At 34.6% G+C, this 15,797-nt stretch overlaps 1 non-coding gene across 1 annotated transcript; it reads left to right on the top strand.

Annotated features, from left to right (window-relative positions):
* Positions 1-15,227: 15,227 nt before the first annotated feature.
* LOC141422726 (U1 spliceosomal RNA) lies at positions 15,228-15,391 on the top strand. Its single transcript, XR_012447473.1, has one exon. It is a non-coding gene; the product is annotated as a U1 spliceosomal RNA (small nuclear RNA).
* The last annotated feature ends 406 nt before the right edge of the window (positions 15,392-15,797 follow it).

Genomic DNA, 15,797 nt, shown 5'->3' with positions numbered 1-15,797 from the left:
CAAAACAGTAAGTTTCTGTCTTTAACATTGCTTCAAGGGTTGTGTGACCATTCTCTTAGAAGGATTCACACTTGTAATAAAACATTGTAAATGACTTCTAAGATCTATTTTTTTGCTATAATAATTAGAGATAGTACTATAATTATCTTGTTCCCTGGAGTTACACATACCTATTTTTTATTCTTTGATCCAGAGTGACTCCCAACAGCACATATGTTAAGGGCTTATTCCCCAGTGGTACTATTTGGAGTTGATGGAATCTTTAAGAGGAGAGGCCAAGTGAGAGGTTTTAGGGCATTCTGGGCATGACTTTGAAGGGGATAGTGGGGACCTGGTCTATTCCTCTTCTCTTTTTCACTTTCTAGCCATGGGATGAGTGGCTTGTTGCCCCACCATACATTCTCCACCGTGATGTGCTATTTTGTGACAGGCCTGAAACTTATAGGGCCAACCAACCGTGGGACTAACATCTCCAAAACAGTGAGCCAAAAATGACCCTTTTTCTCTTTATAAGTTGATTTATTTCAGTTATTTTTTATGGTAATAAAGAGTTAACATATCCCTTGATCATTCTTCACTGTTGGATACAGTAGCATAAATATTAGAAGACCAAATACATAGAGAATGCTATTTGGTGGACACAAGAACAAATGTAGATGAATCCTAGAACCATAAGGAAAGGATTGCTCACATTGAGGGCATGAAGGCAAGGGTGGTTTTCTTTGCACAATTCTTGGTGTCAGAAGCTTGAGTTCAGTTCATACTCTACCAATAAAGAGCTGTAACATCTCTTCAGCTTCCATGGTTTCAGGTTTATCCTTTGGAAAAATAAAAGAGGTTAACCAGATAATTTCAAATATTCTCATGAGCTTCAACTGACTATACATTAACAAAAATTGAGATATATTTCACTTCTAAAAATTCCAAAAGACTGTTCAAAGCCACTTAAAGTAGGAACCAGTCCATTATTACATGAAATTAATCTTTGAATAACTTAGTATTTCCTCTAAAAAGAAAATTCATGTTCTGCCAGTGCTAGCAATTTGCTTTCATAAAACAAAGTAGATCAGAATAGGTTGATTAGAAGATAAGGACATTATGAACACAATCATTATTTACTATTAATGTATAATTTCCTATTTATAAAGTAGGGTGATTTGAAAAATCATGATTGTACAACTCTTCCAGTAATCCACTACTGCATTTATGCCTGCCTCATGAAAACTTCTGATGACTGAAAAACAATGAAAACATCACGGATACTTGGGACGAGCTCTAATTGAAAGGGTAGCTTCAGTGAAGTTTATGATTTCAAAAGGGCTTCTGTTTTATGGGCTCATTTTAGTTCCATTAGAACTAAATTTTACTTCTTTCCTCTTATAAATTGCATTTTATCTTAGAGTAAAAATTTCTATTTGGAAATGATAGACTTGGGACAGAAATGACATGTCAAGTCAGGGGGAGAACTCTAAAAGATAGGAAGTTGGAATCTTATCCTTTCCACTCTTGCTCTGCTTACTATACTTTTACATGTTTCTAGGACCCTTACCTCTATTCAACTGATCAGTACCTCAAGCTATCCCAAGTTTCCATGCCATTGTGAAAAGCAGCTTTAAAAATTCTTCTACTCTGACCTACTAGTGGTAAAATTCCTTAAAGTATATAGGATTGAAAGAATTATAGATAAGTAATCAAGGCATGCATAAACTTTTACAAGTATCTTATTCTGGATAGTTTAATTATAATCTTACAAAATTAACTTTAATACATTAAGTAAGATTCAAACCTCTTATAAAAAGTAGGGAAAATAGTTCAGAAGGTTTAAGTGATCTATCCGTAGTCCCTGAGCTAATCAGTAGGGAAAGATGAATTTACATTTGTCCACGCTAGGACTCAAGGTTTGACATAATGGTTCTATTGTAGCTACTCATACCTATCATGAGTGACTTATTTCAACTTGGCTTCTCAATGTTATTTTTCCCTTTTGATTTTCCTTGTTTATTTATTTATCACCAGATGATCAGAAAAGTTCTAAATTAGAAGAAAAAGCATACATAATTAATCTTTGGGCCAGCCATCTAGCTTTGTGTAATAAATAACTGAAATACCCATCATATTACCATTCATGCTTTTATCGATTTCATGAAATGTTACATTATAAGTGACATCTCTCCCTAACCCCTTGTTTGAGTGATTTAAATTGAGCCCAGAGGAGTAAATGCCTTGAACAATGTCATATATCTAAGAGGATAACTAAAGCAGGAAACAAAGGTGCCAACACTAATTCACATATACAGTTTTTAAATGACAAAGTGTTATCCTCCTTCCCCTTGAAGTTGCCTAGGCAAAGAATTTCCATGAATTCCTTCTGTATTCTCTTTCACTGGAATTCTTTTGTTCTGTACAATATAACCTAAAAACTTCATAATTTTGTTTAACTATATCCTGTTCAGCAACCAACCAAGAATTTTGCTAGGGCTTATAAGATCAAACTTCACATGGTAATGGAGCTCTGGATGTCATGTTTCTCATTGCTCAAGCAATGGTGAGGAAATACTGAAGTGGTAAAGGACCACGTTTGTCTTCTAACGCTTATAGTTTAGTCAGTAGACAGCATATGAGTGAAACTCAGTATATGTGCAAACAGTATTAAGCTGTGAAGATGAGAAAGCCAGAGGGTATGCACCACTCACACCTTTGAGGAAAGATTTGCCATCGATTGAGGGGAGTGTGGTCAGTCCACAGCCTCCTGTCAGCCCTTCAGGAATGGTCAGAGCTTCATGTAATAAGAACAGCATTTTCCTAAAGTCAGGTCCTTTGTACCTCTCTGGGGGCAGTCCAAATATTGTTCTTGAGCAAGGAGGCTATACATAGGTGCTCCAACACAGTCTGAGAAAGGACAACCATGATTGACAATCTTGCTCCAGTGCTACATGTCGCATTGACCAACACCTTATCAAGCATGTTTCAAAACTCAACATTTTTCCCCTATCCAATTCTGCTTCCTTCCCATTTAGCTCATAGATGAGTTCTGATAAAATGTTTGTATCCCAACTCTATTTCAGCAACTATGTCCCAGGAATGCCTTTGCTCACAAAGTGCTGCACATCAAGAAGAGCTGAAAACAACAGAAAGGCAAAGACATAAGAGTCAGAAACAAAGCTCTGATAGCCTTGAAATTTCTGCTTTATTCTCCTGACCCTAACTATAACCCTCCCTCCTCATTTTGTGTGCTAGCCTTGCAGAGTAGAATAGATCCCTCTCGTATTTTTAGCATTAGTTTATTGCTTAATTTAATTCAAATCAATTTATAACAACCATAGTCATAACTATATAATTGAATATAACCAAATGCTGTGTTTTATAGTATTGAAACAAAGTACAATAAAAATTAAAAGAATTAAAATATTGGTGTGATCTCCCAATGGGAGGAAAATAAATATGAATATCAGAATTTCAAGCCAATTATATTTTACTACATTCTTTTCTCTTTCCTCTTTTTTTTCTGCCTTAATTTGTCTCTCTCTAATTTCTTTTTGATCTCTCTATCTCATTTTTCTATCAAATAGGCCAAGAAGCTGCCTACAATAGCAGACCAACAAATGAAATTTTTAAGTGTAGTATGTCTACCTAGCCTCAGAAATTGTAATGGATAAATATTGCCAGGATTTTAGCAGATCAACACTAGGACTTGCACTAGAGAAAAAAAAAAACCCAAGATCATGGACAAGAAAATCCAGGCCCTGCTGCGTATCCTTCTACAGAAAGGAAATTAAAGTCTACAGCTTAGCCAGGTTAGACTAATCCTTTTAATGCTTTGTAACTACATCCTTCTTGTTCATTCACAATTAAGTGACATTTTTCTCAAGCTCCAGTTCCTCAGTTTAATAAGTTCAAAGCTGTATAGAGGAAGAAATAAATCTATAATTTTTACTTTGCTATTCCCCAAGCTAAGCAGGAAACATTTCCATGCATAGTTGCCTGAACAGGTGGGTCTATTTAATAATAAGTGAATTATTATATATACCCTTTTGTTCTTATAATGAATTTTGTGAAACTTGTTTTACTTAACCTTGATAATAGATGTCAACCTTCAGATAAACTGAGACCCCAAAAAGTTGTTCTCAGAGGCATAACGATCATAAGCCCCATGGAGTCTTCTGCGTCAATAGGCAATTAAATTTCCACAGCAATGATGATGCTTCCTCACTAGTAAGTACCCCATCCAGCTGGCTCCCTTCAAGGATACTTTACCAGCAGATCCAAATGTTAGACCCCTACTTAAAAGATTTAATTTTGTTTCACTAACATGAAAGTTAATGAAAAGCAAAGGATATTATTCCAAACTCAGTTTACTTACTGGAGTAATAAAAACCAATGATATGATCATATGGCCCAAAGCTCATTTTTAAATGTTCTAGTAGATCTGTAGTTGATTAGAAAATAAATAGACCAACAGAACACCAATGTCCAGGGCAGGTGAATATGGCAAGATGACAATTATATAATTAAATAATTTGTGATGATTTGGCTGATGTCAATCATCCTTGGGAGTTCCAGATAACAACTAGTTCTACAAAGGAAGCTTCAACTGAAACTAGATTACAGGATTCACAACTGAGGAAAGGGAGTTGAGAGAATTTTACCTAATCAGTGCCTACACTTTCTATGCAGTAAGTCTCACTATGTAGTGTTGTCTCAATTCTCCGACATGTGCAGTTTATGCTTCTCTCTTAGAAAAATTTATTAGCATATAGTAATTATACAAAGAAGTGTTGTGCTATATACCTACATGCATATAATGTATTCTTATTTCTTTCTTTTTAAATAATTTGTTCTATTTTCAGTCATGTATGATGTACTTTGATAAAATTTAACCCCTTTTCTCCCTTCCTTTCATCCTGTCCACATTCCACTCCTGGTGGTTCCTCCCACCAAAGTCACCTACTTTTAAACTGTATCATTCGTTTTTTTTTTTTTTAGAACTAGACTCCACATAAGGCAGAAAGCATGTGATGTCTTTCAGAGCCACCTTGTGTCTATCTCCATTCATTTACCTTTCCTCCCTGTCTCCCAGGATGCAAACTGGCAGCTGCCATGGGGATGATTCCTGCTCCCACTCTGGGCTCCATGCCTTCTTTTATTTTCCCTTAAGATTATCCCACTTTCTATCTTATCTACAGAGTTTCCCTGATTACTACACACCACAAATCTAAGGATTGTATATATCTTGTGAATGTCACATAGCTTAGCATTTTAATTTATATTGCTGTTTTTTTAGAATTTATTTTTGTTATTATTATAATGGGGATACATTGCAACACTTACAAAATTTCTTGTCAGAGTTTAATACACACCCTCCATCATTCTCTTTTATCACTGGAATAATTTCAACAAGTCTCATTTTTCCATTTATATATATGAGTACATAATATTTCTACCATATTCACGGTCTTACCCCCTTTCTTTGTATTCTCCTCCCTCCTACTGAGACAAACCCCCCACATATGATCTATTTTTCAAGAACATGTGCATGTTACCCAAAGTCAGGTTCTGTGACTTTTAATTCTTCCAAGTGAATTAACAAGTTTCTGGGTCTCTCTTACATGCTTAATATAAAATGACAGATTCCTGTGTTATCAAGAACCATAGATAAATAAATAATTTGTTTCCTAGTACTTTAAAGTATCTTTTGCCTACCATTTAAAACACCTTTTTGCACTTTCAAGATGCTTTTGGAAATAAAATCAACTTTATTTTACACATGAACTCAACACAAATGTCATCAATGAAAAGACACAGTGAATTATGTACCATGCCTCCTACAGTGAATCCAATCATATCTAAATGCTTCTTGCACTGTTTTGTACATTGCCAACCCTTTTTGTACCATCCTGCTTATAGTTTGGCAGCAAACCTAAAGTACACACACTGGTATAAATGCATTTTTCAAAATATATTTGCTGAATAATTTTACCTTAATGTTTCCATTCCTAAATTTTCACTCAGAGTGTAAATATGTATATGATATATCATATATATAATTATATGATCTATATATTTATGTTTCATATATCAATCAATGTTTCATATATATTATATAAAACATTTTTACTGCCTTAAGTTAGTGGAGCTGCGTGAATCACAGGGTGAGGGAAAGTTGGAATGCAGCTAACTAACACCTGTTGCCATAACAATGACATCTGACCATGGCATGACATAATGAAAGTTGTCTAATTTAGTAAAAGGCAAATTCCTTTCCAGTATTTGAGAGGAGACACTTCACTCAGCTCACAGCCAGAGACCCACAATCTACCTGTAGGTTGAAATCATGTTGTCAATATCTTCTCAGCCTGCTAGCAAAAGCATGTTTGCTTGGACCAGCTCCAGAATGAGAAAGCCTATAGCAAAAGATAAACTGACAAGCAAGGACAGGTACTTTTTCCAAGTAGTGATTTCTCCTGATTGCATCTCTAAATTTTTCATCTCTTCTGTGAATGTAGCTAGCACATGTATTCTCATCTAAAATCAGTCAAGCTCCCAGAAGAATGGTGTCTGGAGAGATGAATGCCTGATGTGATAATCAGCAGATCTCCATCAGAAGAATATGATGAAAAGACAAACTCCATACAAAAAGAATTCTCTGCACTTGTCTGACAGTGTTACTGACTGCAAAAGTGTTCAAAGAGTGATGTTTTACTCAGACCAAGCAGAATGTCTTTCATTGCTACTCTTCCCCAAAATTACAATGTCATGTGGGTTTTTCACACTAGGTGGAAGCTCCAACATTCAAAGAAAAGACTCTTCTCTAAGTCTACTATAGCTGACCCCAGAACTCTGATGTAACAGAAAAGGTTGGTCTCCACAATTGCCTGCCAAACCTATTGGACAGATCAGTAGAGCAAAGAAACTATTCTCAGATTCACAGAAGCAGAGCATCACTGGAGCAGATGGACAAAACCCTTGCCTCTCCTTCATCTTTAGGTTGTCATTTCAAAAACTGATGATGAAGTACTTTGGTAGAGTTAAACACATGTAAGCCTAAGTCAGATATGGACAGAAAGATGTTTGTATAATTCAAGGTTTACCTGAGGATTTCCTTTTTAGGTACTAGAAGGAATTTCAAGAGTAAAATCAGCTACATAATCGGAGCCATTCAAAATTTGAGCATCGTTGAGGAAGCTCTGTAAATTTGCTTTAACTGAAAAAGTGTGTCATTAGTAAAATATATACTTCTTAAGGTATTTAACACATTTTAGTTCATTTTTGGTACAATCACTGAGAATAGTGATTTTTCTCTGAATACTGTGGTTAGCAGAGTATTTCGCTGGGAATCCTGAGTGCTCTGGCTCTAGGTTAAATGCAAACTGACAAACAAAAGTAAGGCTGGGGTTTCCTGTATATTTTGTCAATAATTTCACACAGTTGTAAATGTGTAAAAGGTAATATTAAATATTAGAGTAATTGAGCATTTCTATATTATGTTTTATCCATGACGTATTTAATGATTTTAGAGTTCTAAACAACATGTAATTTTTACTGTGATATAAAGTATATGGAATCCTGTTAAGCATTTATGCACACACAGACACACACTTGTAGATAACAAATAGTCACTAGTTTATCAAATATTTGTTTTGTTCATTAGGTAACAGAATGATATTTATCCTTATAGAGGAATCTGGCCTTTAAGGCACAGAAAGCAAGCACTGTAATTGATTTCAGTATCACATACATATTAGAGAATTTCAGTCTTTTTGTTTACACAAAATATTTTCTGTACTTTTCTCAGCTAGACTACTATACTACCAATATCATGTACAATTACTAAGACTAATATAGAACTTTCCTCTTTTCTGATACTCTGTAATATAAAGAGATAGAAAAAAATACTGATGGTGAAATAGACAAGTGTTTTGCCAAATCTTAGAGTCCAGCTCTCTGTGGATACTGTAGCTAGGAAAGGCAAAAGAGGGACAGAGCATAATCAATGCTTGTAATGATTTCATGGTCTCCTTCTGGCAATGAAACTCACACATAAGAAGACAATAGAGATCAATATTAGAGTGCACATCTTCAGCTATGGGAAAATAATAGCATCTTGACATGGAAAATTAATTACCTATAGTTGTTCCTAAAATCCAATATGCCAAAGCGCCCGAATAAGAACAAGAAAGGTGAATGGGACATATTCATCATGTATACTCAGCAATGACTGAGGAATGAGAGAATGTAAGTGGCTTGGTCATCATCATAATAGAAATATGTGATATGCTAAGGTTTTCATTCAAAAGCACATGCAAATTAGTTACAATTATAGGATATATTGATTTTAACTTTTTCCTCCTTTTATCTTACCAGCTTCTTTTTTTCATTTTCCTATTTTTCTTTCTTTGTTTCTTTGAGCATACAGTGTCTCTTTGACTTAATATCATGCTGAATTTCCTTCATTCCTCAGGAAATCAAGAATAATTACTTTTGTTCAATTTTGATTTGTTCAAAATTTTGCTTTAAACACATATTTCATGGGAATTTATTACAAAATCAAGTAGGAAGAATAAAGGAAGAGAAATATTTATCCAAATCAAACATACTAAGCAAAGCTAAAACTACTCTAAAATTTTAAAATGTTTACTTTAATGAAACACACTAATAGGACATGTTTTAAATTTAAGAAAAAAGCATATGGTTCTAGTCTTTGATTGAGAACAAAAGGGCTACATCTTTACAGAATGTCCTTTTTCTCCTGCAATGTGGCTGCTTCAATGAGATTACACAAGTTTTTCAAAGTCATATGGTTGTTATGTGGTTAAGTAAACATTTGAAGTCAAGACACATATACCCTAAATCAATACTGTTTTCATTGAATTTTACCAAAACAAAAGAACAATCAATCCATTAACTTGTCAACCAAAGTCATACAAGAATAGAGTATGTGGAAAATCAGTAGCTTCTGATGGGTTACAGGAAGTACTTCCCTAAAACTTGGCCCCTGGCATGCCAAGTATTATATACTGAAGAAAATGGAGCAAAGGTCTTTCACCTTTCAAACCCTCCTGAAACAGGCCATAGAAACTGAAATTCCCCTCCCTTTCCTACTCTGGAGCAAGTCATAAAACCTAAAATGATCATTTTCTGACCCTCTCTCTCCTTTCTCCCCTAAAAATACTTACATGACAGGTGTCATGCCTAAAACTTGAGGGAAGAAATGCCATATGGGGATCAACAAGGACCTAACAAACCGGTTTCTCTTGATTTATTTCCATTAGATCATATGTCCTTGTTTTCCATTACACTTTGGTGGGACTCTCCATAAAAACACACTTCACCTAGGTTTGGGGGACTTCATTTATCATCATAAATGAAGATATAATTTATTTCAGGTAAAACTGAAATAAATGTGTATGATTTTTCTCTTGTTAATCTTTCTTTTGTTGTCTTAACCAGGAAGTCTTAACCATGAAATCGGTGATAGGTAAGGAGAAAATATTACTCATTCTCCTTTACACTTCCATGAACATGGGATGGAGAAATGTTTCAGTTTAAAGGCTTATTCTTTGCCAGGAAGAGTGGTATTGGGAATTGTGTTCTGCATATCCAGTGGTTATTAGGAGAGAAGCATGAATACGAGGAGGCAAGAGAGAAGTGAAGTCACAGAAGGCATATGTAGAAATCAAAACATGAAATCATAAGCTAAGTTTATCACTTGTTATATGCAAGAGTTTCATTTCTCTAGCATGGAATTGTTCTACAAGCAAAGAGCCCATACCCTATGCTGCTGCTTCACACATACACACATACACACAGACACACTTATCAGGTGACGATTATTCTGATTTGTCCATTTGGTGAGACTATTGTACCAGTTGTTTAATCAAACATTTCTTTTTGTGTTGCTATGAAGCTATTTGGTAGATATGATTGACATCTATGATCAGTTGACTTTAAGTAAAAGAAATTAGCCTTAAAAATGTCTATGGGGCTCATCCAATAGGCTGAAAGACCTAAGAGTAAGAACTGGGGTTTTCCCTAGAAAGAATTTGCTTCAAGACTGCCTCATCTACTTCTCTGTCTGTGCTGCCAGGCTGCTGGTCTTCCCTGAAAATTTTGAACTTGCAACTTCTAGCCCATACAATCATATAGATCATATAGCCTATACAATCACATAGATCAGTGCCTCAAAAATAAATCTGGGAAGGCACACGCTTCCTTGGTGAAAATCTGCTGTATGAGCTTTTCTTCCACTTGAGCATATGCCAGGCTTCCCATTGCCTAAAGGGAAGAGAAAGTGTCATCTAAAACAAATGTAAAAGAAACTAGCATGCTGTTAAATAGAGTCTTCCTTTACAGTGTATACAGGGACTTCACTCTTGATTCCATTGTCTTCACACGAGAAATAGTGTCAAAAGTCTGAATGCCATGTCTTTGAACTTGTCAGATTAAGAACTAAGTATATTTCATCATTGCTGAATGGGTTTCACGTAAAGTTTTGCACTAACCTCATGATGACTTATGAGGTATATGCTATTATTCCTGTATTTTGTAGATGTTGACACTTGATTTCTCAGGATTTGATCTTCCATTCACCAAAGTTCAAGCCCTACCTAAATTTAGGGGACTTTCTACCAATTACTACCTATTAGTAATTTCCAGATTCTTATTCATTACATGTTGGTAAATTTTTATGATATTGACAAAATAACATTCATAACTTTTTTCTTTTGCTTCATTGTGATATGGATAATAGATATTATCTGCAAAATAAGGCATGTGATCTCACCAGAGTCTAAAGGAGAGAATATTAGAATAAAATTAAGTAAATGAAATTAACTTTTACATACTAGTGAAAGAGAAAATTTTGTATTGATTATAGACCAATATTATTTATAGATAAACCCTTTTCTGCAATTGTTTATGGGTTTCTAATAAATAAATTATTTACTACTCAGTTTAAATTATCAGGATTGATATTACTTCCCTATGACTTCAGCACCATTCTATTCTTGTGGGATATGAAAAAAAATCTATATATGGAAATTCTTGGCCTCACAATTAATAATTAATCCAAACAATTTACTGTGAATATTCACTTTGTGTTTGATACTTTGTTAAGTATTTTATAAGCATTATCTTCTTCAATGCTATGACATACTGCCCTTTCTACTATTCCAGAAAAACTTAAAACAATACTATGGTTTTATAGGAAAATGTCCTTATTTTTAGAAGATATGTACTTGACTATTTACTAGTACAGGGTATGATATCTTCAATTTTCTTTCAAAAATTTCAGGATAATGTGATTATAAGTTCTAAATTAAATGGAGCAAACTGTAAATAATTGGTGAGCCTAGGTAAAGGATACATAAGAATTCCTTCTGTTTTTCCTTCAATTTTTCTTTAAATTTGAAATTATGTCAAGAGAAATGTGTTTAAAATAAAACAAAACAACCTAACTAAACAATGAGGCTTATATTTATTTCTACAAAGATGTGGTTTTGAAGTATAATTTTGATAATTAAACAAAAAACACATTAACAAATCATCATTTGTGACATAATTCTGAAGCCATTTGTTGTCTGTATAGTGATTATTTTGGTTACAATCCAAAACTTGTTTGCTGTGGCAAACAAATTGATTATGAGAAAGTATGCCATTATTATAGATGCATTATGTGTTCTATTTAAAATGTCAAAGCTAAATTTTGAAGAATTAATATGTAATTTTCTAGTAATCAATCAAGCAGGGATAATCACTTCTGTTTTTAGATAGGTAAAATTGAATTTAAAAGTGGTTAGCTATACCTACAAGTATACATTAGCAGTTTTCAGTAAGCTGTAAAGTAAAGAGTCTCAGTGTGGGCTAAGTAATGAACTGTTAAGATGAACATTGAAAACCTACTGTTGCCTGGGCCCCAGTCTAGAAATTTTGATGCAGTTTTTGTAACATGTGTCCTGGGTATTGGTGTTTTTAAACATGTCTGGTTGTTCTGGAGCAACCTAGTTCTAATGTATGAGAACCAATCCAAATGTGCCATGAAATTGAAGAAACAAAATCAGATAGATCTAGGATTGCACACAGTACAATTAATTGGGGTCTTACTGACAGACCTATGCTCCTGGGTGACCACAAGACCAAGTGATCCCCACAGTTTCAGTCAGAAGGAGGGGCAGATATATTGGTTAGGACAAAAGTGACCTCATCGAGTTTAGAATGTACCTAACTTATTTTAAGTTACTATCAAGAGAGTCAAGCACATTCCGGGTGCCAGGGTCTACTTGTAAAGCTCCACCTGCCATTGTAGTGATTTTGTCTCTCTATAGTTTGCTAAGATACCATGAGAAGAACTAACTGGGGTTACTCTACGGCAGTCAAGATGATTACATTCACATGAAGTTGAGCTCATACAGCAGGTGCTTCTAATGTACGCTCTGATGGAGAAACACAACTGTAGAGATAAGAGCTGCAAATAAGGTAGAAGTCTAATTCCAAATCCTGTGACCTTTCTACTACATGAAACTTAAGTAATAATTACAACATATCTAAATAGAGTTTATCATTCCACATTCATAGTAGCTTGGACACTGACAAAAAATATGGGAAATAACTCAAAAGTAGCTAAAAATATTGGCATAAGAACCATGCATACTAGTTATTGCAATTATTATTCTCAGGTTATTTTCTCTTTCATTTTCCTAGTTTTATGTTACTTATTGCTTAAAATTATTAGAAGGTAAAACTGAAATGCAGAAGATTATTATTGGTACAGTCCAATATGTTGTCAATGGAACAGCCTAAAAAAGGGCTTCGAAGAATAGACAAAATGTGGATTGCCTTTGCCAGAGAGATAAACACAACCATACACAGTCTGTATAAGCAGTAGTCAGGTACAACTACCATGACTTAAAATAGTTCAACGATTTAAGCATCTTTGAACCTCAACATGGTATAAAAGTGATACATATGAATGCAGTACAAACTATATTTTTAGTTTTGAATTTGGATCTTTTTCTGGGCTAGTGATATGCAGTATAAGTTTCTCTTTCCATACTGAGCACCCATAGTGAGCCATACCTCCCAGGCTGTTACATACAGACACAAGAGGAAACAGTCCATACAGTACATTATATTTTTCCGATCAGCTTCCTGAGGTTTGGAAGGGTAGGTGTATTAAGAGAATTTTTGACTTAGTATTTTCAACTTACAATGAATTTATTGGGATATAACCCACATTGTAAACTGAGGATCATTTACTGTTTTCTGCCTAAAATCCCTATTTTCCTCAGGTTCTGAAGGAAATCCAAGATCATTATATGATTCCCAGTTTCCTATGCTATCATTACACTGTGGCTCTAAGTATTTCCAAAAATGACTACAATCAAGCCCTTGATAAACTGAGCGTTCATTTATTGTATCTTCTGGAATTCACTCTTTATCAAAAGAACTGCTTCAACCTCCTCTTCTCTAACTGCTATTTGACCTTTTGCCATAACTGAAACATGGCTGTCCTATGACCTCTGGCCTCTCACCTGATTCCTGCGCCCTCCCTCACAAATCTTCAATCATTGACTCCATTATATGGAGAAACTAAATATCACTATCCTGTTATTATTAAAGAGAAAATTATTCTAACACTTTCAAATATGTGGGATATTTGAAATAGGTGTCAAGACACTACTGTAATAGTGAGGAGAGACTGTCTTCAATTCTGCAAGAAACAAAGACACATTGGGATTTATAGCTAACAAACAAAGTGAGGGGACAGTGGATAAATAAGAGGAGACATCAAGGGTAGAGGGATTCTTGCTAAACTGACTTAGAAAGAATTTTGCTAAAATTGAACTTGGCAAGGACCAGAGCCAAGGTGGAATCCTAGCTGGGAAGAGAGCTCAGAGAATTCTGACTAAAATTTCATCAAAGAGTCTTCATTACGACCTAAGGATTACAAAAAAATGTCACAGGCATCATGGGTCCATGTATTCTAACACATTTGTTTTCCCACTACCTAGCCTTATTTTGTTGAAAACAAACACAGCTGTTCACTAAGCTACAAAAAGGGAAGTAGAGCTCCCTTCACAAACATGATAAAATATCCTACATATAATAGTTTTTCAGAGGAAGGGAACTGATATGTATTCCCAGTTATTACTTGGCATGCTTTTTGCTGGTTTGGCATTTTACATAGGTTGTTACACTGGAAATATTTTAAGGACTGGCATTAATCATGATTAGGGAAGCTTGTCTTTAGTGTAGGAGATACAGTGGAAAAACATCAGGATTCTCCAATCTGCTAATTTCTCATCCTGTCTTCAAAATTGGTCTCCTTGAATGTAATTTCCACATTACCAAAATGTTGATAAATTTTAGTAGCTATTAAATATTACTATTTTGCTCCATAACTTATAATCATTTTTTGAAATGTAATTTTCCAATGCATAATTTTCATAAAAAAATCACTGAGTTGGAGTTCCTTCTTTCTTGAACCTTGTCAATTCACCTTAACCTTTAACATACTAATAATGGTTACCCCAAATACCTTCAAATACCCTGACTCATACATTCAGGCCCCATCTACTCTACTTTTTGGCATTGAATTGTTCTATGGTTTAGTAATAATAGTGCTAAACTATTACATTTGTTGGGTTGGGTATAGGCTCATCCCACAAAGGCACAACAGACAGAGTAGGTACCATCTTCTGCCAGCCTCCAGACAAAAGGAAGAGCACATGTCATTGGGCAGAATTGACCCAGATTCCACCCAAGAAGATGGGGAAGAAGGAAGGAAGTGTCACAAAGATGGAAGAACTAAAACTATTTGGTGAACAACACTGTTGATTACAACATACTGATTCTATACAGAATTCACATAATTCTTTCACTAATCAAATGCCTCTGCTTTGTCTGCCAGCATTTTGCATCCAGAATTTATTTATTTTTTTACTTAGTTTATCATACAGAAATTATTAATTTACATACTGACTCCCAAAATTAGTGATAGTTTCTTGAATATCAAAAGTACATTTTATTCTTTAATTTTCTTTTTACTTTTAAAAGTATTTGGTTGTTTTATTCATTTTTTATTAGGATATACTCAGTATACAAGGGGCATTCATTGTGACAATTCTGAATTAGCTTATATCACCCCACCATCTTCCTCTCCCCCTTCCCTGTTCCACTTACAGCAATTACAAGACATTTCATTCCTCTAATTTATACAAAAAGTACATCTTATACTTACCTGGCAGGGGAGATACCATGATCATGAAGGTGGTTTTCCCAGGGCGAGGTTTATCCAATGCACTCTGGATGTGCTGACCCCTGAGATTTCCCCAAATGAGGGAAACTCGACTGCATAATTTGTGGTAGTGGGGAACTGCATTCGTGTTCTCCCCTGAAAAAAAAAAAAAAGAAAAGAAAAGTACATCTTATTCTTACATTTAGAGAACTTAGACCACAAACTCTTGTAGTGTGGATATAATTGTTGAATCAATAAAGACAATAACAAAAACAATAGTTTCATTTCAGGCCAACAAACTGTTCACTAATATGTGACATTTTTCTATCAGAAATGATGGTTTTCATATAAGGATTCATTCCCTAATATAATCAAAGTATGCCATGATAAACTGTGCATTCCTGTGTCACTATAAATGAACCTGCAAAATACCTCATTTATTTAACAATCATTTGTATAACCCTAAACCTGAAACATGCATATTAATTCAATTAATCTACATATACAAGATTTTATACACACAAAAAAGTGAAACACAGAGATATTAAGTAACAACATAGTCCGA

Source organism: Castor canadensis, chromosome 4 (assembly GCF_047511655.1).
Source record: "Castor canadensis chromosome 4, mCasCan1.hap1v2, whole genome shotgun sequence".
Classification (NCBI taxonomy): Eukaryota; Metazoa; Chordata; class Mammalia; order Rodentia; family Castoridae; genus Castor; species Castor canadensis.
This window is presented reverse-complemented; position numbering and strand designations above follow the sequence as displayed.